The sequence below is a fragment of the Panthera tigris genome, chromosome D1 (assembly GCF_018350195.1).
Source record: "Panthera tigris isolate Pti1 chromosome D1, P.tigris_Pti1_mat1.1, whole genome shotgun sequence".
Classification (NCBI taxonomy): Eukaryota; Metazoa; Chordata; class Mammalia; order Carnivora; family Felidae; genus Panthera; species Panthera tigris.
The window spans coordinates 17,171,647-17,178,474 of NC_056669.1; the positions used below are offsets into that span (position 1 = coordinate 17,171,647).

A 6,828-nucleotide genomic window follows, 5' to 3' on the forward strand; every position below is an offset into this window, starting at 1 on the left:
TCTGACTGTTTGCTCACGTCTGTCTTCACTAGGCTGCGAGCTTCATGAGTCCGGGCACTGTGAGTGTTTGGTCACCCTGTGCTCTCAATGCCTGGCACAGTGCCTGGAGCACGGCAGGTGCTGAATAAATATTTGGTGAGCGAGTGGACAATCGAGAATAACGGATGAGGAAGGGCTTTGAAAACTGTAAAGTTCTGGGGCGCCTGGGTGGCTTAGTCGGTGAAGCACCTGACTCTTGATTTCGGCTCGGGTCATGGTCTCACAGTTAGTGAGTTGGGGCCCCGCATCAGGCTCTGTGCTCACAGTGTGGAGCTGCTTGGGATTCTCTGTCTCCCTCTCTCTCCGTCCTTCCCCTGCTCTCTCTCTCTGACTCTCAAAAATAAATAAATAAACATTAAAAAAAAAGAAAACTCTAAAGTTCTACCGCTGTTTCCCAACCTTTCTTAGGCCCCCTGTCTATAACACTGGCCCTACATGGGGGTGATTCTTAAATTTGTAGGGATGGGAAAACATAGATGGCAGTGTCTTGGCAGGCAGGTGTAATTTAGACATGACCCAAAGTAAATCCGATACCTTCCCCTCCCTTGCACACACACATACGGAGCTGGGCACGCGTGCACACGCACACATCTGGGCTCTCTCTGTCACACCCAGAGGCATGGGATCTTTCCGGGTTTGTGTGGTGCTGTGTGGCAATATGTTCTGTACGTGTGTATTACTTTCTGCGGGCTGATCTTACATTGTCAGCTCCCAGAGAGAAGGAACTGGTGCCTACGAGAGTCTCTGTAAGGCTGTGAGTACTTAAAGGAAGTAGACACTGAATCCGTGACCAGCTAGTAAATTGCGTTCAAAGCCTTTTTCCGTGGAAGGCAGGCAGGGAGAGTATGGATGTTACCTTGGTAGCGGACGGGGGAAGTGTTCAAGGACTTCGGTCTCCGGAGGGATCACTCCAGGAAGGCCGAGCGGAGGAGGTGAATGCCCTCGGCACTCTCCACCTTGCCTCTGTGTGGGGGACAAGTGCAGATGTGGCTGCTGCTGCGTCCCCCTCCCTGAAGTCCTGATGTTGGACGATCCCTCGACATCGCGGCTCCGTTTCCCTTCCTTCCGGAGCTGGAACTCGTCCAGCGGCCTCCCCGGCAGATTTCACACCGTCAGCATCAGAAAGGGCCTCGAACACTGAGGTTGTTCCCCAACTCAGCGTGAACTCTTCCCGAGATGGGGAGCTCACTACTTTGCAGGGCAGCCCCTCCCACTGGTGGCAGCTCGTGGTCATTTCTTCTTTTCCTGAGCCAGCCGTGCCTCCTGGCCACCAGCACGTCTCTCTGAGAACCTGCATCTGTCTCCCTCTTAGAGGAAGAAGGGGGTTACTCAGCGGGGTGGCCAGCAGCTGGAGGTGACTGTGTGCGGTGCCTCCCTCCCCACTCCCCACTCCCACAGTAGGGGGGTTCCTCCTCTGTGCTCCCTCAGGCCCCGTGGTCCCTCACCCAGCTATGACTTCCTTAAATGTGCGTCACCCAGAGGATGGGTACATTTGATGGCTGGGGAAAACGACTTTTTCTCTTATGCCTTTCAGAAAGTAAGTCATGATTGGTCTAAAAATAGCCTGTGGAAATCAGAAGAAACAAACACACGCACACAAAAATGATACTAAAAATCCAGAGTACCTAATTATAGGAGAAAGGAAATGGTTTGGCAGTGATGTTTTCATATTTTCTCTGAATCAAACATTGTGCAGGGAGAGTGAAATACATTAAGCATTGTTAATAAATTTTCCTACCCAGAGACTCAAAAATCCCTCTGTCAAGCTATTTACAACCTCCATGGGCATTCCTGAGTTTGTGGTATTTAGACTTGCTTGCCTCTCTGCTTTTTCCCCAGGCAGCCTCTGCTCACCACCATAAACCTCACAACACGCATAATCAATCAGGCAGCCTGTCACAGTTGCTCAGTCCAGACACTGAGCAAGCACCTTGGGTGAAGAAAGCTCCGTAGAGGGCACTGAGTAAAAATTATCGACTGGATGGTTCATGGGTCTATAGGGAAAAAAAAAAAAAAAAAGGAGAGATCACTAGGAATCATCCTGGGTTCACCAAGCACAAGTCCAGCCCAAACAACCTCCTTTCTCCAGGCTGATCGGTTTTCTAGACTGGTAGATAGGGCGTGTGCTATGCACATCGCATATGTGGATTCCAGCAAGGCCTTTTGTAAAGACTTTGATGTAATCCTCGGGGACAAGATGGAAAACTGTGGATTAGACAGTAATAGAGTTAGATGGATTAGCAGGCAGAGTGCAAAGTGAGCCAACGACGGGGGGAAGCTGCCAGGAGAGCTAATGCAATCTTGGACGATATTAATCGAAGCACAGAGCCCAGAAGAGGGGAGATCGCGGCGTGTGCCTCTGTGCTTGGCAGTGGCCACACCACATCTGGAGCATCGCATTTCATCCTGGGAGCCATAGTTGAGCGAGGACGTTGACAAATGGGATGGCATTTGGAGCAGGGGGGCGGGGATGCCCCAGGGCCTACCCGCTACGCCACGTGAGCGGTGATTGAGGGAGCTGGGGACCTGGAACCTGGAAGACAGAACATCTAAGTGGGTCCTGACAGCTGTTTTCAAATATTTAAAGGTCTGCTGTGGAAGACAGAGCGGAAATATCGGATGCGGTGTCAGAAACACAGCCCTTGACTGCGAGGCGGATTTCGGTTTGGTCCGTAGCACGTCGACAAGAAGGGCGCACCTCTGAGCCGTGAAAGGGGGTTTTCTGCGCTTGGCCGCCTGCATGGGTTTCCTTCCCCGGAGCAAGACCGGAATGTGGGGCTTGGTCTGTGTACCCTCTTCATTTCTCTGGCTCACCAAAAACACACCGGGCCCTGTGCCGAGCCTGGAGGAGGATGGACGGACACAGGGGTGCCTAGGACATTGGCCTTGCCCTCCAGGGCTTATGTTTGAGTCGGAGAGATCAACACAGAAACAGCTACTGTTCACACAAGGATTTCCCTGCCGTTTAGCAGGAGGAGCCTTCCCGTTCAGCTGCTAACTCGCTGTGTGACTGGGGCAGATTATAGTACTTCTCTGGGCTGCAGGTGGATCCTGGGTGGATCCTAGGGCTGGTCTTCTGCCTTTGCAGCGGGCGCTAAGCAGCCGGGAAATTTGTGTAAAAAGGCAGGCTTCTGCCCCACCGATGCAGTGGTTCCGGGGTGGCCAGGTGATTCCAATGCTGGGGGCGCACGGATCACTGACAAATACTGGCGGAATCAGGAAATAACGTGGCCCCTAGAGGAAGCGTCAGTTTTCTGCTGAGAGTCGGGCTGGAAGGGAGTCCAACCAGTAGGAGGCCGTGGCCCTGAGTGGAGGAGGAAGGAACGCCAGCCAGGCTTAGGGCAGTGAGAACCGGCACACGAGGACACAGAAGTGGCAAGTCTCGCCGTGTGGGACGAAGGGGGAGACACGTTCAGACGACTCTCCGGGATAAAGCTTTATATTTGTTTCGCAGATAGACTGCCCTTGAGGCTTGGGATGGTGAGTGGCCACGGTCTCTGGACTGTAGCTTCTGACCACTGGCCTGGCAGCCTGAGGGTGTGCTGGGCCTGGTGTGCAGAGGGCGGTCCCTGCTCTTAAGCTCCCTGGAAGAGGGACAGGTGCGTGTCCCGCCCCCCCACCCCCGGAACCCAGAAATGGAGGCCCCTGGGGGAAAGGATCCTAGCCGCTAGGTGCTTGCCCATGGCAGATCCGGTGGTCTCCTCCCCCCTCCACTGCCCTTCTCCCTCTCTCCCCTCCGTGCCTTCTTCCCCTTCCTCCTCCAGGCAGCAGGGCCAGGGAAATAATGAGGTTGCCCAACTGGCGGTGCACGCGCCATCAGGGTGTAGAATGAAGACGGATGACTGTAGCTAAGAGACAATTTGAAAAGGGATAAATACAGGCAACAAGTTATTCACCACAGCAATTTGTAAAGAGCGTTAAAAACCTGCAGATGGGTTGTTTCACATCATCTCCTTTTCCATTTGCAGGCTGACAGGCCCGTGTAAACGACAGTGATGGATGGCCTTGGGCCGGGCCCCTTAATCTACAGCTCTGCCATTGATTAGTTTGGCTCGCGCCGCACCCCGGGGTGGTGGACGTGACCCGTCTCCTAGAATCGAGGGCCTGAGCAGGGCAGTTGGACTTGGAGGGGACTCCATGGGGGAGAAGGCAGAGAGGCTGGCGAGAGGAGTGGGGGGTGTGGGTGGGGAGCAGGGAGGCCCCCGAGGGCTTGGCCCTGGAGACCTGGAGGTTGGCAGAGGGCAGCCGGAGGTTTCTGGGCTGTTCGGTGGATTTGAGGCAGAGGTAGGGGGTGAAAGAACAAGCAGAGGTCGAGAACCTGGAGTCCAGTCCTCCAGCCCAGCCTCCATCAGAGGCTGGGTCCCCTCACGGCCTCGTCGCACTGCCTGGTACTGACTGGTGATGAGCAGAGGTCTTTCATGAAGTGCTTTTGGACTCTGTATCCCGAGTGCCTAACTAAGTGCCTCTCTACGAATGAATCGGCAGGTAGCGTTTCCCTCTGTTGTAAGTGGGAGGCTGGAGATCCCACGGATGAGGGGTCGTAGTCGTCTCGGGTGGTGAAGGGTAGGCTGATCCCAGGCTGAGTTAGGATGTCCAAAGCGAACAGAGTGTAGGCAGAAGGCCCCTCGAGATGGTACAGAGGCAGGAAGGGCGCAGGCAGGCCTGCTGCTGTGGAGGGGATCAAAAGATTACAAGGCATCAAAGACTACAAATTTAGGGCAAGGTGAGAATGCGCGATTCCCCGCAGTGCCTAAGAAATTAGGGAAAGGAGAGATTTGGGGAAGGGCTGTGGCGCTCTGTTGGAAAAAGCATTAGGGCAGGATTTGGGGGGACTTTGGTCTTGCCTCTGCTCCCATATGACTCACCGTAGGGTGCGGGGCAATGGCGGGAGGCTCCCTGGGCTTCTGCATTCCGAATTTAAAAAGAGAGGTGCAGACAAGAGTAGCAGCTCATACCTGTAGTGTGTTTTGCCACGGGCAGAAGTGTTCTCGCGGATCGCGGTCCCTTTTGATCCTCTTAATAACCCAGAGAGAGGCAGGAAGGCAAGCTTTGTTGTCCTCGTTTTAAAGCAGAACGAATTGAGGCTCAGAGAGGTTAAGTCACTTGGCCAAGGTCACACAGCTTACACGCGTGAGCTCAGATTCAAGTCTCTGCCCCAGCCACACCGCATGGCTCCGTGGCATGTGGGACTTGTGCACTTTAGAGAGAAGCAGGCCTACTGAAGTGCACATCAGTCAGATTTTAAACAAACCCTCATCCAATTTTGAATCTTTAGAGCAAAATATGCTTTTCTAAAAACTGGGCAATCCTTGCCTGCTAGTCCAGGAGTCTGAGAGCCCCTGAGATCCCTCAGTTTTGCTGGAAGGATGATGAGAATACATATCAGGACTGGTTTCCTTAGAAACTGGCTGACCTCAGAATGAGGTCGGCCAGTTCTGGGGGCTGGCATCCTTCCTAACTGCTCCGGATCCAAAGCCTCACCATCCATGCAAGTCTGGTTCAGGTCCCACCTCCTCCCTGAAGGCCTCCTTGATAACCACACCACAAGGAGGACTCTGTCTGCTGGGTGCTCAGGGTGCGGGATCATATATTGCCTTTGTATCGCCAGTTTGGGAGGGGGGGGGAATCTGCTGAGGAAATGGGGTTACCTTGTGGTTCTGTCGGAGAGAGCTGAAATCAAAGACCTTCTATAGTCCCCTGCCCTCCCCCAGGTGATGACCCCCCCCGAGTGAGTCAGAATTAAGGAGTTGAGACCTATCTGGGCAGTTAAGTACCTGTCTGTCCTCGGACTGGCCACTTTGCTGGACGTGGGTCTATGGTTCTTGCCTGTAAATTCAGACGCGACGGTGATAGAGAAAGATGGCCCAGGTCAGGGCCTCCCAGCCCTGGCCATCCATCAGAACGCTTGTGGGACTTCTGAAATCACAGAAATCTGGGCCTGCTTTCAGGTCTACTGAATCAAAATCTCGGGGGAAGTGGCCCAGGCATCTGGACCTTTTCTTCCCAAGCTTCCCAGCTGATTGTGATGTCCAGCCAGGACTGGGCAACAATGACCTTCGTGGAAGATGGTAACAGCTGTCATGACCAGAGGCCTCACTGTATGCCAGGCACTGTGCTAAGCCCTGTGCTTACCTTACCACATTTAACCAACTACAACTTGGCTACTCCCTTCGGTCCCTAGGAAAAAGACTCCGAGGCAGGGATTAGTGCCCAGGAGGCTTTCTGGGGAGCACTCCCAGAGAACAACACCTGTAAGGCAGTGAGGGAAGAAGGACGGGGCAGGAGAAGAGGGTGACTGTGACGTACCTACAGTAAGACCCGAGCCACCCCCGGTGCTGAGGCCAAGATGGTCCTTCAGAGTTTTCTCGAGTGTAGGGAAGGGGGTTGTCCCTCTGTACCCCACATGGGCGAGTCTTTGGTTGCAGACTGCCTCTGGGGAAGGTGCCTGACCTTGGCGGGGGACAGCTCCTTTCTGCCAAGGACGTTCCCGGCGAGGGACTCAGGCGCGGCCGTGAGCAGGCAGTGTCCAGGCGGCAGGAGGGACTGAAGGCCTGGTTCTGGCGGATGGAGTCCGGGCCGCCTCTGCTATCCTACAGTACCCATTTATGCGAGCAGAGACTCAGAGGTTTACTTGTCTGAGACCACGGTTTTGGTGTGGGATCCTAGGTCAACTCCAGATCGCAGTCTTTCCACATGGCTCAAAGTTACACAGTTACATTTAAAATATTTGCATAAAATGTGGAACCTGAGCTCCATATCCCCATCTCCCACCCAAACGCATGAACATAT

The 6,828-nt window shown here is 54.0% G+C and overlaps 1 long non-coding RNA gene across 1 annotated transcript; it reads right to left on the minus strand.

Annotated features, from left to right (window-relative positions):
* Positions 1-3,927: 3,927 nt before the first annotated feature.
* LOC122231213 lies at positions 3,928-6,330 on the minus strand. The gene is made up of 3 exons (XR_006208406.1): positions 5,814-6,330; positions 4,995-5,096; positions 3,928-4,707 (listed from the first exon to the last, which is right to left on the minus strand). It is a non-coding gene; the product is annotated as an uncharacterized LOC122231213 (long non-coding RNA).
* Positions 6,331-6,828: the final 498 nt, after the last annotated feature.